Below are 24,359 nucleotides of genomic sequence, written 5' to 3' on the forward strand. Positions count from 1 at the left end.
AACTCCTTCCTCTAAGCAATTATAAATCCGAAATTAAGAGGTTCCGATTGAGGGAAAACTAATTATGGAAAAGGAAAAAATAGCCCTTTTTTAATAGGTATGTGTGTATTAGCAGAAACAACAAAAAGAAACAAGTAAAAAACCAAATACTCCTATACCCACAAATAATCCCCTTCAGAAAAAAAACCCCAATAAACAGGCAAAGGGAAAAGTAAACAGTTCAATTTGCGCCCTTTGGTGCAATTCCAACCACAATCAACATGGGGAGTCGTTGGGTCATGGGAGATGCAGAGTTTGTAATGTCCTATGCCAGTGGCACTGTAGGATCCCTGGTTGCTGCCATGGTGGGGGGGAAAAAGAACACCCTCCGAGGTGTGTCGGAGAAAACAAAAAAAAAAAAAACTGGGCCCCTCTTCCCTTCCCACACACCAGGAAAGGGGAGAAGGAGAGGGACCAGACAACTCTCTTTTACTCCGGCTGGTCAATCTACTCTGCACAGTCCTCTCTCTCCCCCTGATGTGCACAAGGACCAGTGCCAGGGGAAAAAAAAAATGGGAACAGGGAAAAAAAGAGAAAAAAAACCCAGAAAACCAACAGTTCCTCTCCGACAGTTTCCCAGTTTAAATGAGACAAGGGTCTTTTGCTGAAGATGGATTAGGAGAAAAAGACCCAAACTTCTCTTTCTAAGCAATTATAAATCCAAAATTAAGAGGTTCCGATTGAAGGAAAACAAATTATGGAAAAGGGAAAATAACAACCCTTTATTAAAAGGTATGTGTGTATTAACAGAAACACGAAAAAAACCAAGTAAAACAACCAAGCAATACTCCTATACCCACCAATAATCCCCTTCAAGAACAAACCAATAAACCAGCAAAAGGAAAATTAAATAGTTCAATTGTTTACACCCTTTGGTGCAGTTCCAACCACAGTCAGCAGGGGGCGCCGTCGGGTCACTGGAGATGCAAAACTTGTAATGTCCTGTACCATTCACCAGGTGGCGCTGTTGGATCACTGGAGGAGCAGAACTTGTAATGTCCAGTGCCTGTCACCAGGCGGCGCTGTGAGATCCTTGGTGACCACCAGGTGGGTTGGGGGAAGGGGAAAAAGCAACACCCCCCAGGGTATATCGGAGATAAAACCAAAAAAACCTTGATTCCCCTTCCCTTCCCACACTGGAAAAAAAGGGAGGGGGGGGGAAGGGGAAAGAAAAAAAACAGCAATAAAACAGAAAGTTCTCCCAATGGAAGAAAACTCACGAACTTAGCTGGTTAGGATTAGCTTTAAGCAGGGCCTGCAGCCAGCAATAGTTGAGAACAGAGCAGCAGCAATCTCCCCTTCGACAGGAAGAAAGAAAAAACTAGGTAGCATCTGCAGCTTGCAGTAGGTCCTTAGCCCACCGGCACACCAGCCTCTCCTCCCCACCTCCTTCCAGCCACACACTAGCCCCCCCAACTCCTCCCCCTTCGTTGTCAAGGAGACTAATCTCTCGGCCATTAGTGGACCAGGCTAATTCTTTTGTTTAACTGATAGCTACCTGATGGCCTAATACACAGAGCACACACGGCAGGGGGAAGGGAAAGAAAAATTCCTTGCTAAAATCGGAACTATGACAGACGGGAAAAAAAACAACAAGCAGCGTCCGCAACTGGCAAGCAGGTCCTGAGCAACAGGAACCACCAGCCTCCAGTCCCACCTGTGTTCCAACCACACCCAGAACACCAACTCCTCCCCCCATTGCCCAGGACACGAGAGAAAAAAGTAAACAGTAGCCCCCTCATCTCCCCTGTTTCCTAGGAGACTAATTTCTCAACTATTAACCAGCCTGGCTAGTTCTTTTGTATCTCTCAAGTGCTCACTTGATAGCTACTTGATAGCTCTACACACAGGGGCAGGGGGAAGGGAAAAATATTCTGACTGGTTTCCAAGAACTAGATAAACCATGACATCAACAATCATCTTTTTATCAGTGCTAGAGCTGCCTGAATTGGTACTTTGTCTATCTGAATACTCAGATGTGCTGTACCACAGAGTGCCTAGATTAGCTTGTCTGCAAGTAGGCATAATAGGGTGAACTTCATGTTTGAAGAGCTTTGGTTTTCAGGGGAATTTCAGTGACAGTGAAAAGTGCTGTGCTGACAGATACTGACATTAAATCTTTCCAGTTTGCCAAAAACAACTAGGTCCATGTTGGGAAGTACTGACTTCTTCAACTCCTCTCCAAGAGGGACTGGAAATTGAATTCTCCTACTCATTCAGTCCTCATTTCTTCTGAGTTGGACTTTCACATAGCTGGTCATGAGCTTTTTAGTTTTAATCATGAGGTTGACCAGTCCACTTGGAACTCAGCTGAAACTGTAAATGCATTTCATACGACACCCCAAAGAGTCATCACAGGAAAATTGTTTTGGACTACAGCCAGAGCAGACGGAATTTCAACTGGTGACTCACCCTCCATATTATATTCCCAGTATCATCCATCATATAAGTCAGATGTTTAAATTTGGTGTTTCCAGAGGTACTGTTAGCATACTAAACATGCTTCCAAAGTTCTATGTTTTGCCCCTAAGTTTCAGACATTCAAGACACTGACATGTTGTCTGTTCCCTCTGAATGTGGGTGGGAATGGACTCACCTAACAGACAGAGAAGAGACTGCAGAACTTTTAACTAAACCATTCTGTTTTGTTTCATTTTCTTTCTTAACAGGATTCAACAGCTGCATCTCTTTTGGACAGAGATTGTGGTACAAGAGAGGGAGAGACTGTAGCCATGAACTATAAGCCATCCCCACTTCAAGTAAAATTAGGTGAGTCTTTGTTGATGGAGAGTGAAAAAGCTGAATCCAAGGTCTGAAATATGGTGAGATGCTTGTGGGATCATATGCAGATCTTCATGTATGTGGCTGAGCATGCCAGCTCACCTCAGGCAACTCCAGAGCAGTTTATCAGTGTGATTGTTTTGCTCAGGGAACTGACCTACAAACGTGCAAGGACACTTTATCTTGGGTTGCTGTAGAGGAAAGAAACTATGCCTTGAAAGGAAGACATAGCTCTTTAAACCTATAGATTTTTATCAAGCTAAGATCAAGCATTGGATAGGAAAAGAATGAAGATAATATAGAGGGACTATAAAAAAAGAGAAGACAGGATAACTGCAAACAAAAGGGAAAGGATCAGAGACTTGCACTACCAGGAAAAGATAGTGTTACTGTAAGCTGGAGGGTTTGTAAAGGTTCACATAGAAATATTCATGCTATTTCTGAGTGATATTTTTGAAGTTCTGGAAGCAGAATCATCATATTAACACAATACTCTGCTTCCTCACAGTGTAATGCTTACAAGAGGACAGCAATCCACATGACTACTCTGCCTCCAAAATCTGAGCCACTATTGTGCCACACAGACTCAAGGACCCAACAAGGGATGGATCAAAGGAATAGTGTACATTTTGCTCAGAGCATGGATAGAAAAATAAGAATCTAAGTCTGGAAAAATCCATATAGGAGCAGGAAGCAGTCCCGTAGTTGTGCTTCTCATCAGAACAAATGACGTTGGCAGGATGCTGCTGGAGCTGATTGAGGTTAACCTGTTGGAGCAGATCCAGAAGTGTGCCACAAAAATGGTCACAGGGGTGGAACACCTCTCCCATAAAGAAAGGCTGAGAGAGTTGGGGTTGTTTAGCCGAGAGAACAAAAGGTTCTGGGGAGACCTTATTGCAGTTTTTCAGTACTTAAATGAGACTTATAAGAAAGATGTGGACAGAGTTTTTAATAGGGCCTTTAGCAACAGAACAAGGGATAATGGTTTTACACTGGAAGAGGGTAGATTCAGACTAGATATAAGGACAATTGTTTTATGATGATGAGGGTGGTGAACCACTGGAACAGGTTGCCCAGAGAGGTTGTAGGTGCCCCATCCCTTGAAACATTCAAGGTCAGATTGGACTGGGCTCTGAGTAACCTGGTCTACTTGAAGATGTCCCTGCTCATTTCAGGGGAGTTGGACTAGATGACCTTTAAAGGTCCCTTCCAACCCAAACCATTCTATGATTCTATGCCATGCTGGGTAAGGCTCTGAAAGAAGTAGTGTCGCAAAACGCTGGGAGACACGAGCAGAAAATTGCTTTTTGTCTCGTTTATTAAAGATTTTACAAAGGTTTATATGGTATTTTTGCGAACAGCATGCAATGCTCGCATTGGTCAGAATGAGGGTGGTAGGTTGTTTTCTCTACAAGGATTTGCTATAGATACAGAAACCTATTTTTCTACACATCTTTAGAAAACAAAAATCAGAAGGTTACACTTTCCCAGAGAACAGAACACTTTCCCAGAGAACAGAACACTTTCCCAGAGAACAGAACTCAAAACAAGATTTGTTATGTTTCATTCTAATTAAAGGTATCAGTGTCCAAATCATAACATCTTCCTGCTGGAGACAGTTCTTCCTTTAATTTACCAGGACAGCTGGGCTTTGTTTTCTTGCATTCCTTCGTTATCAACCTGTAGCAGCTGCAAGGTATCCGAGCAGTCATGTCCACGGTCAAGCAGCCACTGCTTTGTAAAGCTCTCCACAAAGTAGGTTCCCAGATGTTATGTAGAATAGCTCTGACCCCTACCAAATGAATGACAGGGAAGGTTAGCAAACAGATAAGGTTTGAAGATTTGGGAAAGTTTGGGCATTGGTGTATGATTCTGAAGAGATATTCTCTGATAGGTTTTACCTAAGGACCTGCAGTACTTCTGCAAACACTGGTGTTGGCCTCATTTCTAAGAGAAACCTTAAAGAAACACCAGGAAAAGGCTGGGAAGTGCTTGTGAAGTCCAAGGGTCTGCCTGAGTATGTGGTAAATTAAATAATCAGACAAATCCGGTCATAGAAGTGCAGAAAGCAATGTCACAGAGTAGACCCATGGACAGCAAAGAAAGTGGTTGAATAAACAAGATCTTGCTGGAAGAGTGACTAGGGAGGAGAAGTAAAAAAAGGTGAATATGCAAATGTAGCAAGACTATGCAGCAAAGTGGAGGACCTTGAGCTGTTAGGATCCAGTTATTAAAAGATGCCTCTGCCTGAACTAAAGTGCAAACAAGACTATATGCCAAAGTCAATAGTATGGTTTTATTTAACAGTAAATATGAGGTAGAGAGAGACAGAAGAAGGGTGGGGGAAGAAAGATAGTGAGAGAGAGAGAGAGATTAAGTAAATAGATAAAGATATCACCACCACATGGATTCCAATAGTGTCCTGCTGGGTCCTTCTTCTGGTCTTCTCAGTGGTGAAGGTCCTGAAGTCATGCTTCTAGGGTACCACTTTATACAGTCCAAACCCCGGGTATTCATGGGGGTAGATGCATTCCCACAACTTGAGCTGGCATGTGTATAAGGACTTGCTTCCTTTCTCATAGCTTGCCATGGTGGGAGTTTTGTTGGTGTGCTAATTTCAAAACCTTCACCTTTGTGTAGGTCTGTAATTAACACTTTCCTTTCTCACAGTTTTCCAAAGTGGGAAGGTTGTTTATATTTGCTTTACCAGGCCTGGTTCCTGTTGTTGCCAGTCTGTGCTTATCACAAGTTCCTGTCGTGGTGGCTTATCTTCTGAGAATTTCCTTCTTTGACAGTGTTTTGAGACAATTCATTGCATTCTCTAAGTCCTATCATGAGCTACTGATACAGGATATGAGTGAGTGCATTGGGACAGTAGATCTGTCCTTCAATCACAGTGATGAGCACTCTAAAACCAGTGACTGCTTTTCAGGAAAAGGCAGGGAGCAGCAGTGTGTGTTAATGACAGCACAACTCACAGTTTATTAAAAGATTATCACTTCCAGCATGCCATATACCACCACGATCCTTTTTCACTGCCAAAAGAATTCTGTAATGTTATTAGAGAGGTAGTTACTACTGCAGTTGTTTTGGATAATTTAACATCAGGAATCAGCTTGGAGAGCAATTGATAGTATAATTGGTAAGTCTGAGATATTCTTGTATTTCTAGGCAATAAAAATATCCTCCAGAGATTCACTAACATGGCAGGAAATGGTGCTATTTTAGACTTGGCTTTGGTAAGTCATGAAGACATAGAAGACCTGATCATTGGCAATAGTTTTGGATTCAGGGACAATAAGTTCAATTCATGCAAATTAAATGAAAAGGTAGTTTGAGGTAGATCTATAACAAAAATAAGTTTTATAAACTAAGACCTTAAGCAGTCAGGAGATTGAGAAGCCCAGGAACTCAAATACATCAGGGAGTGTTGAAGGAGAAAGTGTCAGAAGAAAGAACATTGCAAATGTAGTTTTCCAACAACCATTTCATTTATATGTTCATTAATGACTTTGACACAAAAAATCAAGAGTTGGTAAAGAAAATTTCATCATAACAGCAATGACAAAGTTTCTATAAGAAGTCCACGGGCAATCAAAAGAACTCAGGGCCCTCAGGCAATTGATTAAGGGATCAGGAGTACGAGTATTTTTTTTGTCTATCCTACCAGTTATGGGAAATTATGTGGGAAGAAACAGGAAGAGTCAGCTGATCAATACCTGGCTCTATGTCTGGTGTCACCAGCAGAATTTGGGTTTTTTTGATCACAGATTGATCTACATGATACCAGGCCTACTAGTGACAGAAATATTCTATAAGCAGCTGGGAGGAGTCTCACAATCACTACCCCTTGTTCTCATTGGGGACTTCAACCTACCAGATGTCTGATGGAAATACAATACAGCAGAGAGGAAACAGTCTTGGAGGATCCTGGAATGTGTGGAAGATAACTCTGTGACAGCTGGTAACTAGGGAAGGCGCCCCACTGGAACTGTTGTTTGCAAACAGAGAAGGACTGGTGGGTGATGTGATGGTCAGAGGCCGTCTTGGGCATAGTGATCATGAAATTATAGTTTTCAATTCTCTGAGAAGTAAGGAGGGGAGTCAGCAGGACTGCTACCTTGGACTTTTGGAGGGCAGACTTTGACTTTTTTAGGGGCCTGGTTGACAGAATCCTTTGGGAGGCAGTCCTGAAAGGCAATTGAGTCCAGGAAGGTCGGACATTCCTCAAGCAGGAAATCCTAAAGGCGCAGGAGCAGGCTGTCATGTGCCAAAAGATGAGCCTGCAGGGAAGAAGACTGGTGTGGCTGAACATAGAGCTTTGATAGGAACACAGGAGGGAGGGAAGAGAGTTTATGACCTTTGTGGAAGAAGGGACAGGCAACTCAGGAGAACTACAAAGATGTCATTAGGTTATGCAGGGAGAAAGCCCAAGAATAACCTAATTGAACCACTACAGTAACAGATAATCAAAAATTGTTTCTATAAATACATTCACAAAAAAGGAAGGCTAAGGAGAATCTCCATCCTTTATTGGATGAATGAGGAAACATAGTGACAAAGGATGAGGAAAAGGCTGAGATATTTAATGCCTTCTTTGCCTCAGTCTTTAAGAGTAAGACCAGTTGTTCTTGGGGTACCCAGTCCCCTGAGCTGGAGGACAGAGGCAGGAAGCAGAATGAAGCCGCTTTAATCTAAGGGGAAATGCTCAGTGACCTGCTGTGCCACTTAGACACACATACTATGGGGCCAGATGGGATCCATTCAAGAGTACTGAGGGAGCTGGCAGAAGTGCTCACCAAGCCCCTTTCAATCATTTACCAGCAGTCCTGGCTAACTGGGGAGGTCCCAGTTGACTGGAGGTTAGCAAATGTGATGACCATCTAAAAGAAGGGCCAGAAGAAGGATCTGGGGAACTACAGGCCTGTCAGTCTGACCTTGGTGCCAGGGAAGGTTATGAAGCAGATCATCTTGCGTACCATCATGTAGCACATACAGGACAACCAGGTGATCAGGGTCAGTCAGCACGGGCTTAGGAAGAGCAGTTCCTGCTTGACCAACCTGATCTCTTTTATGACAAGGTGACCCACTTTGTGGATGAGGGAAAGGCTGTGGATGTTTTTTACCTGGACTTTAGGTAAACAGACCTCTGACACTCTTTCCCACAGCATTCTTCTGGAGAAACTGGCTGCTCATGTCTTGAATGGTCATACTCTTTGCTGGGTAAAAAACTGGTTAGATGGCTGAGCCCAAAGAGTTGTGGTGAATGGAGGTAAATCCAACTGGTGGCCAGTTACAAGTGATGTTCCTCAGGGCTCAGCATTGGGGCCAGTCTTGTTTAATATCTATCAATGATCTGGACAAGGGAATTGAGTGCACCTTTAGTAAGTTTGCAGATGACACCAAGTTGAGTGGGAGTGTTGATCTACTTGAGGGTAGGAAGGTTCTATGGAGGAATCTGGACAGGCTGGATTGATGGGTCAAGGCCAGTTGTATGATATTCAACAAGGCAAACTGTTAGATCCTGCACTTGGGTCAGAACAACCCCAAGTAGAACTACAGGTTGGAAAACTGTCCTGCTGAAAAGGACCTGGGACTGTTTTTTGACAACTGGCTGAAAATGAGGCCAATGGCATCCGGGATTGTATTGGAAATAGTGTGACCAGCAGGACTATGGAAGTGATTGTCCCCCTGTACTTGGCACTGGTGAGGCTGCACCTCGAATACTGTGTTCAGTTTTTCATCCTCACTACAAGAGGTGGAACATGTCCAAAGAAGGGCAATGAAACTGGTGAAGGATCTGGAGAACAAGACTTATAAGGAGCAGCTAAGGAAGTTTGGGTTGTTTAGTCTGAAGAAAAGGAGATCTGGGGAAGACCTTATCACTCTCTACCTGAAATGAGGTTGTAGCGAGATGGGGGTCCATCTCTTCTCTCAAGTGGTGCCAGGGGAGGTTTAGACTGTATATTAGGAAAAATTTCCTCACTAAAAGGGTTATCAAGAGTTTAAACAGGCTGCCAAGGAAAATGGTTGAATTACCATCCCTGGAGATATTTAAAAGACGTGTAGACGTGGCACTTAGGGGAAGCAAAAACAGTTGTGACAGGCATATTATTGCAGATAAGTTAGAGGAGAAATAGAGGGGCAAGCAGGGAAGAGGTGAATTAAACACTGTAGCTGACACAGGTTCAGATAAACAATAAAACTATTAAGAGAAACTGGAACAGAGCAATTCACTGGAGTTCAGCAGCCTTTTCATTACAGTTATTACTATTATAATCAGTGTTATATTTTACTTTATTTCAATTATTAAACTGTACTTATCTCAACCCATGAGTTTTACTTTTTTTCCAATTCTCCTCCACATCCCACTGGGGAGGGAGGGGAGGGGGGGAGTGAGTGAGTGGTTGCACGGTACCTAGTTGCTGTCTGGAGTTAAACCATGACACAGTATTACACCCAGTTGTGCACAGCAGAGCCCCAGTGTACCAGGTACAGCAAGTGATGCAGCTAGTTCCTAATGTGTCAGTTAGGGAGATGTACCACATTAAACGGTGGAGAAGTGTCCCAGTTTAAATGAGACAAGGGTCTTTTGCTGAAGATGGATTAGGAGAAAAAGACCCAAACTTCTCTATCTAAGCAATTATAAATCTAAAATTAAAAGACTCCGATTGAAGGAAAAGAACAAATTAAGGAAAAAATAACAGCCCTTTATTAAAAGGTATGTGTGTATTAACAGAAATAGAAAAAAAACCCCAAAAAACCAAACAAGTAAAACAACCAAACAATACTCCTATACCCACAAATAATCCCCTTCAAAAACAAACCGATAAACAGGCAAAGGGAAAAGTAAAGAATTCAATTTTGCGCCCTTTGGTGCAATTCCAACCTCAGTCAATAGGGGGCGCCGTTGGGTCACCGGAGAAGCAGAGCTTGCAATGTCCTGTAGCAGTCAACAGGTGGCGCTGTTGGATCATTGGAGATGCAGAACTTGTAATGTCCTCTACCAGCCACCAGGTGGCGCAGTTGGATCACTGGAGATGCAGAACTTGTAATGTCCAGAGACCGCCACCCGGGTATGCCGGAGAAACCAATCCAACCAAAAAAAAAGAACCTTCTTTCCCTTCCCACACACTGGGAAAGGGAAGAGGGAGAGGCGAAAAGGGGTCAGACAATTTCACTTACTCCGGCTGGTCAAAAAACTGCTCTGCCCATTCCTTTCTCTCTCTCTCTCTCTCTCTCTCTCTCTCTCTCTCTCTCTCTCTCTCTCTCTCTCTCTCTCTCTCTCTCAGGGGGGGCTCCGTGCTCAGGGAAAATGGTGAAAGGGAAAAAATCCACGTGAGTCTCCTGACTGTCTCGGTTGAGAGCAGAGAGCCGAGGCAGCACCCAGCCTCCCTTCCCACACTCTTCCAGCCACAGCTAGCAATGGCTGAGGGCAGAGAGAGAGACAGCAGCAAGCTTCCCCTCCGATGAGTGCTGCCGGTCCCCAGCCCCCACCCCAGCCACCAAAAACTGCTCCTCCCCCATTGCCCAGGAGACGGGAGAAAAAAATAAAGTGCAGTTCCTTATCTGCCCCGTTTCCTAGGAGACTAAGTTCTGGGCCATTAGTGAGGGAGGGAGATCGTTTGTTCACCTAAGTACTTATCTGATAGCTCTTAATGGTTCCTATGGGGGAAGGGGAGGGGGGGGAAGGGAAAGAAAAAATTCCTTACTTTAAGCTGAACCATGACAAGAAGTAGGATAGAAGCAGCAGCAACAACAAACTAAGCATATTTTTTTCCCAGTTATCACAGACTTCATCACGTCCATTGGTTTCAGTTTTGTCATGAATCCTTATTCAGGATCCTGCCGACTATGTCAATTTCTCACCAACTGGTGATTTAGACTGCTTGAAGAACTATTGTCAAAGGTATCAGCAAAAGTGGTTTTATTTAAATATGATGTGCTAAAAGCACTACTTAACAAAGTTCAATGGCAAGGTTCACTCTATTACTTACTGCACAAGGAATATAACAATTATTCATAACTACCAAGACAGAATCAGGGTTTTAAGGCAATTCTACCATAAATACAACCCCATCATGTTATGTTTGCTGTAACTTCAAATTTTTCTACCTTCTGCTCTGAATGCAAGATATCTGCTTTTTCTAAACAACAAAATACTCTCTTCTTTGCTCTCTGCTATGAAATTGGTACAATCAAGACAGCAGGTGTTGATGTCTCTTAAAGGAATTATGCAGTTCTCCTGTCTAGCTCAATAGTCTGAAATTCACTGCCAACAGTAAACAGTGAGCTAGCTATTTGAAGAGAGTTTAATCACACCATGTGTTTCAGAGCTGCAGGCAGCTGGTAGCCTCTTCACTGCAGAGCTCCCAACTAACACCAGCCATGCCATACCAGAATACAGCCTCTCTCAGATCCCCCATCACTACCCAGCCTGAAAGCAAGAGCAGAAAAAAGAAAGATTTTTATATAGTTTTTTTAAAAATATTGGTTGTAGGACTAGCAATTTGGGAGCAATCATTTAGTGTGTAGACTCATGCAAGCATGAACATTTGACTAAATGTTTATAGAGTTCAAGCCTACTTATGCCAGGCTCTATTCAAGTGGATGTTTATACAAATATGCACTATATGATGATCTCCAGTGTAACTGAAGGCTGTGAATATTCAGCTAAGTAAGTTTGAACTGTTACTCTCCTTGATGCCTTAAGAATATTAAGGCATCATCCTAAATATATGACACACTGCATGCCTCAGTGACCTTAATGTCTCTTCACAGAACATCAGGACCCATAACAAAACTGATGTGGGCACTAATATTAACTCTGTTTATCTGGTATATTATGCCTTTAGCATAAGTGATGCTTTAAATTAAGAGAGCTATTTAAATTAATAGAGTTAAATTGCACTTCATAGACTTCTTTTTCTTTTTTTGTGTCTGATACACTATACAGCAGGGTCAAACAAATGGCTTTGTCTTAAACCTGTGTTCATTTGAGTAGAAATGATGAGGGAGCATTTTCATAAGTTCTTTCCAGGTGAAATAATTTTCTCTGTCTCTTTAAACTATGTTAGAAGAAAGACTAGCTCAGTTTAATTGATTGTATTTTGTAAAGTTCCATTTATAAACTGAAACTTCGTAGCTGGGCTTGTTAGGTTCCAAACATGTCCCCAGCTATCTAACTTTGTTCTTCTGGCTGGCAGAAAAAATATTATTTGAAAAGTACATGAAAATACCAAATAAATTCCTTTCTGAAGGTAAATGTGAAAGATTAAAAATACCCCACATTTAAATAAAATTGATACTGTTTTGACAGTGATGAATGAAATATTTATATTTGGTATTTGCAGCCATTAGGAATAAAATAGTCCTTAAAAATTAAGTGATACATCACTGAATCAGAATCAGAACATGATGCCCTTGTGAGATGAGAACTGCGACAATAGATGCCTTTGAAATCAGTGCAGAAAGATGATCAAAGATGAAGAGAGATTAATTGCATCCTGCTGCTACATAGTTGCAACCTGTCTAAATGAAATGGCTGCAGAGACAGCTCAGGCAGAGGACTGGAAGCTATGAATCACAGTTCTCCCCTGTTGCTACAGGTGCTTTACACGGCTTTAAGGCAAATCACTTAAATAGTTTCTTCCATCAGTAAAATATAGCTTACTGTTTCACTAAGATGATTCATGATTATACCATGCCATGAAGAGGTAATGTGGTCTGTGTTCAAAATAGTAAATTTTTTACCTGAAGTTACAACCATAAGGTTTTCTTTGCTAGCTGGCTAACTACACTGGATGCCTTGCTCTCCTATGTGTCAAAGCCCAGTAGCAGATATAAACAGAGAAGTCCTTCCTTCCTATAATCACATGAAGGTCAGATAAATGAGTCTTGGGGTTGAGACAGGGACATACTGATGGAACATAAAACCACTTTTGGAGACACTTTTACTGGAAGGGGATGATAGCTTTGGTCAACCCCAGAGCAGTCATTTACCTATCCTCCTCTGTGCTAAGGAATAGTGTGGCACTTCTGTTTGGTGTGTACTTTCTGAAGGGAAATGCAAAAATTGACATCAATTTGACCATCAGAAACCTCTCTGTAATTTCTACAGTCAACACTCTTGGTAAGCATTGTCTTAGAATGAGCCCTTCATTGCTCTGCATGCAATGCACTGACTGCTTGTTGCAGTAGCTCCTATATGAGAAGTTAAGGGCTATATCCTCAGAAAAGAGATGCAAACATTGTCTTTATACTCCCTAGGTCATTTATCAGTTCTGTGTCTGATCAGGCCTTCAGGGAAGCTTAAAACCACTCAAAGCCTGTTGGTGTTTGTGCCAGCTCTCAGCCATGCCAAAGGGACAGAGCAGCAGCCAGATCAGCAAAACATAATAAAATGCAACTATTTAGATGTTTAAAACATGGTCAAAGAGGGACTTGGGAAGACATATTTATACACCTTTTTTAGCTAGCCAGTTCTGACAATTAGATGTAGTACACTAATTTCCCCAAGTTGGGATGGGTCAGCAAAAACAACATACTCTGCTAAAAATACCATGTCTCGCACAACTTGCTCAAGTTGATAGTTGGATGACCTAGCTGTCTGATTCTTGCTTATCTGAAGTTTTTTCTGAAGCTGGGTGAAACAATCCTGATTCAGATGACCTGTCCTGAATAATCAATGCCAGTGCCCAGCACGTATCAACTTTAAACCATATTCCCTATATTCAGAGGAGGGGACTGACAGCACATGGATCCTTTTCATTTCCGCTACCCCTGTTTAGTAAAAATTACTTTTCTTTACAATGCAGGGAGGTATGGACATCAGCTGCACTAATACCAACTGCCTGGTCACACTTACACTCTTCAAATCTCCCTGGGTAGTGCAGCCCTCATCAGAATCAATGTGGCCACAGCACAGAGCATTCTTATACCTCCCTTTCTATACAACCTGCAGGCAAAGCCCCTATTGATGTACGTACTCTGAAATCAAGAAATGACACAGTCCTTGCTGACAAATACTCTCTGTCAGAGGTGAAAGGTAGTGATGATTTCAGTGTTGACTATAAGCAGGCTAATGTCCCCAAGCTAAATGACACAAGTGAGCTGAAATTGGGACTTGTAGTCAGCATTTCATTCTTTTTCCCTCCGTTTTCTGAAGACTCTCTTGATAACTTATCAGGATGTGAACAGACGGATTAATTTTATTTACTGTGTAATTTAAATTCTCGACTTGCAAGAGAAGGTATATTTCATCAGGAAATTGCTGCAGTCCTCAGCCTCTGAAACAATCTTGGCTGGCAGTGGGGGACAAAGAGTCAAATACATCTCAAAATGTCATCTCATAGACCTTGAAGATGGAAAAATACAATACTGTCCCACTGCATTAATTTCTCATTGTCTTTCCACTGCAGCAAATCCCATGGACTAACACTGCAATGTCCCCATAGCAGGAACTTCCATCACCTCCTAGTCAGGCAGGTTCAAAAGCAATTAGGTTCAGCCAGTGGGTCTCTGCAGACACCGGAGCAGTCAGTGTCTGCATGATTCCAACTCACAGTGCAAAGGAAGTGTGATGGGTTGACCTTGGCTAGACGTCAGGTGCCCACCCAACTGCTCTATCACTCCCCTTCCCAACCAGACAGGGGAGAGAGTAAGGTGGAAAAACATCTCGTGGGTTGGGATAAGGCAGTTTATTTAAAGTGAAAGCAAAGCAGAAGCTTGCACATGCAAAAGTGAAGCAAAACGAAAGATAGCAGGGTTTATTCTCTACTTCCCATCAGCAGCAATGATCGACCACTTCCCAGAAGCAGGGCTTCAGCACGCATAACGGTTTCTCAGCGGGCAGCCACTGGAGACAATGAATGCTTACCTTCCTGCTCCTGATGCCAAAACAGCACAGAAAACTACTTAGAGACGAATTTGTGTCTTTAAACAGCAGACGTATTTATTGTATACAATGTTGGAGAGCCCTGATTTGCACTAGACAAAGTAACTCTAAATGTTGAGTGAGAAGTCAGGGTCTTTGTACAATTTCTGTGAGGGGTTGCAACATTTCTACATACATATTCATCAGGTTCTGACATCTAATTATGATATTCATAATGGGTGGGGTTTAGGCAGAGTCTGGGATTGAGTTGTCTTTTGAGAAGGGGCTGTTCCTGTTCTTCGGCCTCACTTTAGGGTCTTCTCTCTTCTTCCTCGGTTGAACTCTTCAACTTTCTTTGTTTCACTGACTTCGAGTTAGGGTTTGCAAAACTCCCCTTGACTCACCACCCCTCTATCTCCCTGGATGCCATCGTCTCTTTATTTACAACTACTAGGTTGACCTTTCTGCTATCTTTTACTGGAACAGAATAGAACAAACTACCTCTGCTATATTTCTAAGCTAATCCTTAGAACCTAGTCCCTGCTTCTGCTATATTTTAACATAAATATTGCATTCCTCAGAGCAAGGTCCCAAGACCCAGATTTTGGCCCCTCTAAGTTAACTCTTTAAATCCTTTGTTTCACTCCTTGCCTTAGCTTTTATATCTGAGCTGACATCATATGGTATGACATATCCCTTTGATCAGTTTGGGTCAGCTGGCCTACTTGGGTCCCCTCCCAGGATCTTGCCCTCGACTGAGGAAGGAATGTTACAGTGCTGGTGCTGTGCTCAGCAGCAGCCAAAACACTGGTGTGTTATCAACACCCTTCTAGCTACCAATGCAAAGCACAGCACTGTGAGAGCTACTATGGGGAAATGAACTCCAGCTCAGCCAGACCCAAATCAGCCTAGTCTGCCACCAAATGTCATTTGTACCTATGAGACTGCCCCAGATGAAGAGGATGCACATGGTCACACATGGTGGCAGTGAGAGGTAATGGCATCCTAAACCACTCTCCACCCACCACTGTCCAACCATAGCCAGAGTCACTCCTTGTCTTGGGAAAAACGGAAACTGTGGATTTGGGGGGTGGTCTGACCCTCCAAGTAGATCTTCAGTATATCACAGAATGATGTTCACCAAATTCCTGGCTCATGTGCTTTGCCTAAAATCATAAAAGGAGCAGTTCTGTAGGAGACCAAAGTATATGACTACTTTTGACATTTCTGGTTTTGGGCATAGCAGCACGTACCAAAGAAGATGTTCAGCATGTCGTATTTTAAAAGAGGAAAACATTATTAAAACTTGTTATGATTTCATTTAAAGACTGAAACCAGAAGAATAATTTTAACAATATATTCAAATCTGATTTTTAACATAAACACATTCACATTAAGTCCATTCTGGTTCCCATGCTCCATTACTATCTTCCCTCATCATCAAGCAGCTAGACACATCCAGCCAGCTAAACAGGTAACCATTTTAAATTGCATTGATGTATGATCCGATTACTAAGAGATGCCTCTGCCCAAATTATAGTGCAAATGAGACCATATGCAGAAGTCAATAGTCTGGGTTTTATTTAACAGTAAATTGTGAAGTAGAGAGATACAAAGAAATAGGAAAGGGGGGGGAGGAGAGAAAGAGAGTGAGACAGATTAAGTAGAAAGATATCACACCCTAAATATCCCATAGCATTCCTCTGGCCCTTCTTCACCCTGGTCTTCTTGGTGTTGGAGGTGCCGGAGTCATTCTTCTATGGTATCACCTTTATACAGTCCAAGTTCCAGGTATCCACAGGGCATAGATGCCATTCCCATAACTTGGTATTGCACGTATATAAGCAGTTGCTTCCTTTCCCACAGTTTGCCACAGTGGGAATTTTTTCTAGGAGATACTAACTAAACCTCACCTCTGCTAGGCCTGGAAGTAGTGCCTTCCTGTTGCATGTTCCTCTCTTCTGTGCTTATCTCAAGTTCCTGCTGCCGTGGTTTATCTTATAGTAAGTTCCTTCTGTGGTCTTGACAACGTTTTAACACAGTCAGTTGTGCTCTTTAAGTCCTTACACCATCACCCCTTGGCTCAAGCATTGTCTTCCATGGACTTTTCCTCAGTTCGTGAGTTTTCCAGAGGGGCAATGTGTATGTAAAAAAGACAGAGGAGACAAGACAGAGGAGAAAAAACAGAAACAGCAGAAGCAATAATGCTGTGGTGGGTTGACCTTGTCTGGATGCCAGGTGCCCACCAAGTCACTCTACTACTCCCTTTCCCAGATGCACAGGGAAGAGAAAATAAGATGGAAAACAGATCGTAGGTTGAGATAAGGCAGTTTACTTAAGCAAAAGTCCAAGTTTGCACAGGTAAAACCAAAGAGGAAAAAAAAAAGGTTTATTCTCTACTTCCCATTAGCAAGTGGTGTTCAGATACTTCCTGGGAAGCAGGGCTTCAGCACACATAATGGTTGCTCCACAAAGCAAATATCATAAAAAAAATAAATGGCCCAGTTACCTCCTCCTTTACTTAGCTTTTATATCTGAGCTGATGTCATATGGTCTGGAATATCCCTTTGTTTAGCCTGGGTCACCTGGCTTAGTTGTGTCCCCTCCCAGGATCTTGCCCATCCCCAGTCCCTGGGTTTGAGAGGGGGGTAATGTTGAGAGACAGAACTGATGCTGTGCCAGCACTGTTCAGCAGTAGCCAAAACACTGGTGTGTTATCAACATCTTTCTAGCTACCAATGCAAAGCACAGCACTGTGAGGGCTGCTATGGGGAAATTAACTCCATCTCAGTCAATACAATTTCTACCCCTTATTCCATACCATTTGCATCATACACAGATCCCTCATAATTTATGTATCTTCTAACTATTCCATTGTATTTATTTCTCATTACTGAAATCCCTTCTTACCAACACTTACAACTTCAACTGCATCCTTAAAACATCTTTATATCCAACATACCAATTTATACATTTTTATAAACTACTGTCCACTGTCCTTTCACAAATAGATATTATTTTCCCATTTCATGGGCTTCTTTCACCCCTCCAGATCCATGACTTGGGCTCCATTCCATCAGGATGGGTACTCAGGACAGGAGAAGAAGCACACTCGATTGTTGGGCATCGACACCAACCTGGCTTGGGTCGTCATCACACTCTGCTTGTTCCTGGCAAAATTCGTTCTTCATCTGTTCATGTCATTCCTGTTACTTTACTTCCTGCAACATACAACTAACACCACAGATTATTTTTCCCCCAAGTTAAATCTCCTTGAGGCACACACTGGGTCTCCCCTTCTTTCTGCATTACCCACCAGGTACACCCTGGTCCCTGAGCAAAGACAATCCCATGAATGGGTTTGCCTTTTCCCATGGGAGGAGAAATCCACACCTCCTTCCCCAGCCACTTCCCCATGTATAGTACAGGGGCCTTCTCTCCTCCCACAGTATGTAGGGGTTTTGTTTGGGCAGGACCAGGACCATTGGCAAATCCTCTAGTGTTTACCAGGCAAGTTGGAGCCCCTGGTGGTCTAGTGGTAAGGGCGCGGCGCTGTCACCGCCGAGGCCCGGGTTCGATTCCCGGTCAGGGACACTCCCGGGCTGATGGAGCTCGTTAACCCTTAAAAAAAAGGCAATCCATCTACGTCCTAAGGACCTCGCTGCCACCGTCCAAGCTCGCTTGGCCCCGGTAGATGAACCTTAGGATTAAAGGGTGGGCTCAGTTCCGCGCACACTGTGTCTCACCTAAAAAAATCCAATGCGCAGGCTGGAAGGTGTAAAGACCTTCCCCGGATCTTTGCTCGCGAAGACTGGCCACCAGGCAAGTGGCTTTGGCTAAATTTACATACCAATGTTTCTATGTCGCTAACCTAACACTCTTAACAAAGTCTTCAGCAGTCCATTATACCTCTCAATCTTTTGAGAGGCTTGTGGGTTATAAGGGATGGGATAGATCCACTCAATGCCACCTTTCTTTGCCCAAGAGTTCATAAGGTTATTTCAAAAATGAGTCCCATTCTCTGATTCAATGTACTCTGGGGTACCATGTCACCCCAGAATGTGCCTCTCAAGGCCTAGGATGGTGTTTCAAGCAGTGGTCTGGTTTACAGGGAATGTTTCCAACCAGACACTCATTATGTCCACCATGGTGAGTATGTAGCTCTTGCCTTGGTGTGTTCGTGGCAGTGGTCCAATGTAGTCAACTTGAAGGCCTCACCATATTGGAAACCCAGTCACTGCCCTCTATTCCAAGGAGATTTTACTCACGTGGCCCTGCTTGATTGCCACACGTTTCACATTTGTGAATAACCTGTGTGATGGCCTCCATGGTCAGGTCCACCTCTTGATCATGAGCCCATCTGTATGTCGCATCTCTTCCTAGATGTCCTGATGTTTCATGGGTCCATCAGGCTATAAATAGCTCACCCTTCTGCTCCCAGTCCAAGTCTACCTGAGCTATTCCAGTCTTGGTAGCCTTAGCCACCTACTCATTGTTCTGATGTTCTTCAGTGTCTCAACTTTTGGGCATGTGAACATCTACATGATACACCTTCAGAGTCATGTTTTCTACACATGCAACGATGTCCTACCACAATGCAGCAGCCTGGATGGGTTTACCCCTGTGTTGCCAGTTGGTCTCCTTCCATTGCTGTAGCCACTCCCACAGGGCATTAGTCACCATCCAGGAGTCAATATAGAGATACAGTACAGACCACTTTTCTCATTCAGCAATCTTTAGGACCAGTTGGATGGCTTTCAATACTGAAAATTGACTTGACTTGCCTTCTCCTTCAACAGTCTCTACTACTTGTCATGTGGGACTCCACACAGCAGCTTTCCACCTCCGATGGTTTCCTACCTGTGATGCTTTGGACCTGGCTCCCTGCCAAATGCCCGAACTCACAGTAACAACCCCTTCCCCCTCCCTTCTTCTCTTAGGGCAAAGGAAAAAAAAACTATAAAAACTGAAGAACCCGAAACCAAATTAATTATATCAAAATATATATTTTTACATATATTACAGTTATATAGGAGCCCCTGGTGGTCTAGTGGTAAAGGCGCGGCGCTATCACCGCGGAGACCCGGGTTCGATTCCCGGTCAGGGCCACTCCCGGGCAGGTGGGGCTCGTTAGCCCTTAAAGGCAACCCACCTACGTCCTAAGGACCTCGCTGCCACCGTCCAAGCTCGCTTGGCCCCGGCAGATGAACCTTAGGATTAAAGGGTGGGCTCAGTTCCGCGCACACTGTGTCTCACCTAAAAAATCCAATGCGCAGGCTGGAAGGTGTAAAGACCTTCCCGGGATCTTCGCTCGCGAAGACTGGCCATTAATTACACAGTTATATACAATTAAGATACTATGTACACAGCAAAAGGGACCCCTAAACACCCCCCGAAGGGAAAGGGAAAAGGGTAAAAAGGGACAAAAAGGAACAAAACAGAACAGATATGCACAATCAAATTCAAGAACTAGCAAAATAAAGAACTAGCAAAATGAAATCTCACCACATCCCTTAAAAAAAACCCCAGATCGCCAGACACAGCCAGTACTCTCCAACCTCCCGTGTGGCAGACCAGCGGTCGCTGCAGGCCTCAGCTTCTAGATAAGCTAGACCAATGCAAGGACCCACTACTCCCGAAACTCACTGGAAGAGAAGAGAGCGAGGTCTCTAATCTCCATCTTATTTATAACCCTGGGTTATGTAAAAATCGTATGGAATTCTAGGTATGTCGGAGGGAAGAAAAAAACAAACCAAAAACCAAAAAAACTCGGTTCCCCTTCCCTTCCCACACTGGGAAGGAGAGAGGAATGAGAGGGGAAGGGAAAGGAAAAAAACAGCAATAAAACAGAAAGTTCTCCCAATGGAAGAAAACTCACGAACTTCAGCTGGTTAGGATTCGCTTTAAGCAGGGCCTGCAGCCAGCAACAGCTGAGCAGAGAGCAGCAGCAAACTCCCCTCTGACAGGAAAAAAAAACACCAGGCAGCCTCTGCAGCTCGGAGCAGGTCTCCAGCCCACTGGCACACACCAGCCTCTCTTCTTCCCCTCCTTCCAGTCACACCTCCCCACCTCAGTTCCAGCCCCACCATAGCCCCCCAGCTCCTCCCTCTCCTTGCCCAGGAGACCAGAGAAAAAGAACAAAAGGTGGAGTTCCTTATCTGCCCCGTTCCTAGGAGATTAATCTTTCGGCCATTAACCAGCTAACCTTTTGTGCTCTTAAGGGCTTATCTTGATGGCTTGGGGGGAAGGGAGAGAATTCTCTGCCCAGTTCACAAGAGCTAGCTAAAACCAGGACACTTATGTCTTCCCCCTGGTCACAGAAAGAACCAGAGTTCACCACTGACACATCCTGAATCAGGTAGGGCAAAACACATCAGGGCAGGAATGGTTTGCTGAGTGCTTAGCCTGCTAGGGCACCAACCTTTTGAGGATCTTTGTGTGCAGCTATATCATGAGATTGCCAAACAGGAGGCACGGTTGAGCCAATTATGGTCCTGATCATGTCTGTAGCATGTATTTCCTTTGCTCCTATATACTTCAGTGTTGCTCCTGTCTTATTGGAAGCTCTGTGGGCTTCCTTGGCTGTTGTCACCAGTAGAGCTTAACTTGAAGCAGCACTTGGAGCAGATGCTGAATGGCCTAGATGGGGTCAGCAAGCAGAAGAGGTTACTGTGACGCTAGCACAAAGGTAGCTGTACAGAGTAGTATAGTGGTATTGAAAGGATCCTGTGCTGAGTGCTGAGGACAAACTATGTCTATCCTCTCTTATGGGGCCAAGTCCCCAACAAGCTGTGGCCTTGAGGCTGGGAAAGACATGTGGAAACTCTGGTCTCATTTAAATCTGGTGGGGAATACTTCATTACCATACTGTAGAGTCTGGAATGACTCAGAAGGAAAGAGCATCTTAGCTTTTCATGCCCTGAGAATTCCCCAGGTGCATAGTTCCCATGTTTCACACAAAGGTTAGTATAGTTGGGTCAGTGAAGGGTTGTGATCTTGGGATTCATACTCATTTCGGTGTATCATCAGCCAATAGGGGGCAAACTTCAAAGAAAAATGCTACTTACTTATCAAGGCTAGGTTGTAGTTCCTTCTCTCACCTTCTCTTTACTATGCTGGTTTATGTGTTTGATTGCAGCTTCTATGAGAAATACTTGTGAAATCACAGTTGTTGTTTTTTTTAATGTCAGACCCCAAAAGTGACATCTTCAGAAGTGCATAAATCTGTCTTATTTCTAGATAGGAAAGTGTTCCAGGTGCCCACCAAAGCTGCTCTATCCCTTCCCTCCTCAACTGGACAGGGGAGAGAAAATATAACAAAAGGTTCATGAGTTGAGATAAGGAGGGGTCACTCACTGATTACCATCTCAAAGAAAACAAACTTGACTTGGGAAAATAATTTAATTTATTACTAATCAAAATCAGAGTAGGATAATGAGAAGTAAAACAAGTCCTCCTTTCAGGGCTTAACTTTATTCCCAATTCTCTACCTCCTCCAGTGCAAGGAGACATGGAAGGTGGGTTATGGTCAGTTCATCACATTGTTTCTGCTGCTGCTTCCTCTTCAGGGAAAGGAGTCTTTCCCCTGCTCCAGCGTAGGGTCCCTCCCACAGGAGACAGTCCTGCCAGGAGCCTGTTCCAGCACAGACTTCCCACAGGGTCAACAACCTTATTTCGGGCATTCACCTGCTCTGGTGTAGGTCTCCTCCATGGGCTGCAGGTGGATCCCTGCACCCCTGTGGACCCCAATGGGCTGCAGGGGGACAGCCTGCTTCACCATGGGCTTCACCATGGGCTTCACCACAGGCTGCAGGGGAACCTCAGCTCTGGGGTACCTTCTCCCCCTCCTTCTCCACTGACTTTGGTGTCTGCAAAATTGTCCCTCTCACATATTCTCACTCATCTATCTCTTCTCTGGATTCAATTACTTCTACACAATAACTTTTTTTTCCCCTTCCTAAATATATCACAGAGGTGTTACTGCCCTTACTGTTTGGCTCAGTCTTGGCCAGCAGCTGGTCCATCTTGGAGCCAGGTGGCATTGGCTCTGTTGGACATGGGAGAAGCTTCTCAGAGAAGCCACCCCTGTAGCCTCAACGCTAAAAAAACCTTGCCATGCAAACTCAGTACAGGTAGACTGTGGCAGTCTAAAAATCAAAACTAACATGATTCCAGCATGGGGTAGAACTGGAATCCTTTATTGGACATGAAAATACATTTTTAGGGCCTTGGGGGCTGGACACATTAATGGGAGGACGGGTTATGATAATTAGTAAGTTACACAAGTTTTTACTACAGTTCCCAAATAGGTTAATTTTTCTTCAAGCAGGATCAAAGGAATTAAGGGGTTTTAGACATAGTTTAATAACATAATCTCAAAAAGTCCTTTCTTGATTCTGCTGGAGCTGGCTTAATCCATGAGGTTGTACTTTGACAGGTCTTGTGACAGGGGTCCAGCTTCTTAGATCACGGGATGTTTATCAGCGTCTTATTTTCCAAGGTTTGCCACTCAAACCCTGCAAGCTTCTTTCTGCTGACAGCTTGGTTTGGACCACTACATCTCCTGCTTTTTTATTTTGTAACTGAAAAAGAAAAGCTGGGGAAAAACTTTGATCACCTGCTGAATACAAGAGAGTAGACAAGGAGCACATAACAAAATACAAAGGAACACAAAAATTCCGAAAAATTCTACAATAAGTATTTTCTTAAACCCTGCACCAGTATTAAAAGTATCTAACCAATCAAACAGACTACTAATTTTGCTTTCATTATTTTCCCTTAACTGATTGGCTAAAGTTTTCAACTTATCAATACTCTTGTGAATAGATTCTGAGTGGTCACTCAAATTCATGCAACACATTCCTTCAAATTCCTTACAGCCGTGACCATGAGCTAGTAACAGAAAATCTATGGCTGCTCTATTTTGCAAGGTGGCTTGTCTCACAGAACCAAAGTCTGTAAGCAAGTCTTCTAGAGCAGAGCTGGTGGCATTAGCTTCTTTTTCTAGCCAACATCCCATCCTATTGAGAGTGGCTAAGGCATGACCAGCTCCTATGCCTGGAATCAAAAAAATACTAAAAAAATCTCTGTGCGTGGTTCCAAAATACCACTTTGGAATCACAATCAGCCTTAAAACCATGTGTATTAAAATCTTGCTTGTTAAAAGAGAGTTTAATACATTTATTGGGTGAAAGGCTCTTAGAGGCAGGGGGTGTTTTACTGAATTAAACAGAGCAAGTTTGCCAAAAGTACAGGGTCCTCCTTCGGTTTTGATAGGAATGCCTTTCCGCACCCTTTCTCCACAAATTAGGAGCAGATCATCTGGCAGTCCAATTGGAAAAGTTTTAGATTTGATGTTAACTGCATTCAAGAGGTGTTTGCACCAAAAACTTTCATTGTGATAAGTACTTGTGGGAGACACATCTAAAGCGGATGGGTCCTGTATGTTTGGATTTTAAGGGTAAAAGTAGAAACATAGGGGGGCAGTTAAGCTGCCCATGACATCCAATTCTTGAGACTCTACAGTTAGGTTTGTAAAATAATTTTGATATGGCTTTTTGGGCTGACCACGATCTGTACTATGCTTCTCATTGCAGTCATCTATAGGTATATTATGAATTTCTGGATGTGAGCATAAAGGTTGGTGCTTTTTCAAAAAGGCATT

General features: G+C 43.4%; 1 long non-coding RNA gene across 2 annotated transcripts in view; it reads left to right on the plus strand.

Annotated features, from left to right (window-relative positions):
* The window catches only part of LOC126637615 (uncharacterized), a 70,554-nt gene extending 61,305 nt beyond the window's left edge, over positions 1–9,249 (plus strand). The window contains exons 2-4 of one of the 2 annotated variants that reach the window (XR_007628385.1): positions 998–1,086; positions 2,709–2,808; positions 3,329–9,249. This is a non-coding gene — a long non-coding RNA (uncharacterized LOC126637615). The remainder of the gene's footprint in view (positions 1–997; positions 1,087–2,708; positions 2,809–3,328) is intronic. The other variant, XR_007628384.1, reaches the window with a different exon arrangement.
* The last annotated feature ends 15,110 nt before the right edge of the window (positions 9,250–24,359 follow it).

Source organism: Myiozetetes cayanensis, unplaced genomic scaffold, assembly GCF_022539395.1.
Source record: "Myiozetetes cayanensis isolate MyiCay16 unplaced genomic scaffold, myiCay2020 scf154, whole genome shotgun sequence".
Taxonomy (NCBI): Eukaryota; Metazoa; Chordata; class Aves; order Passeriformes; family Tyrannidae; genus Myiozetetes; species Myiozetetes cayanensis.